Here is a 371-nt window from a genome sequence, read left to right on the forward strand (position 1 = left end):
ACAAGTCAGAATCTTAATGGTTCAAGAGTTCTATGCAAACGCATGGATCACTAGGAACCATGATCAAAGTATGAACCCGAACCCAAAGAATTGGCTTACAATGGTTCGGGGGAAATACTTAGATTTCAGTCCGAAAAATGTAAGGTTGGCGTTCAACTTGCCAATGATGCAAGAAAACGCACGCCCCTACACTAGAAGGGTCAACTTTGATCAAAGGTTGGACTAAGTCCTCATGGACATATGTGTGGAAGGAGCTCAATGGAAAATTGACTTAAGAGGCAAGCCGGTTCAATTGAGAAGGCATGACCTTAAGCCTGTGGCTAGAGGATGGTTGGAGTTCATCCAACGCTCTATCATTCCTACTAGTAACT

This window comes from Arachis ipaensis, chromosome B01 (genome assembly GCF_000816755.2).
Source record: "Arachis ipaensis cultivar K30076 chromosome B01, Araip1.1, whole genome shotgun sequence".
In the NCBI taxonomy this organism is placed as follows: Eukaryota; Viridiplantae; Streptophyta; class Magnoliopsida; order Fabales; family Fabaceae; genus Arachis; species Arachis ipaensis.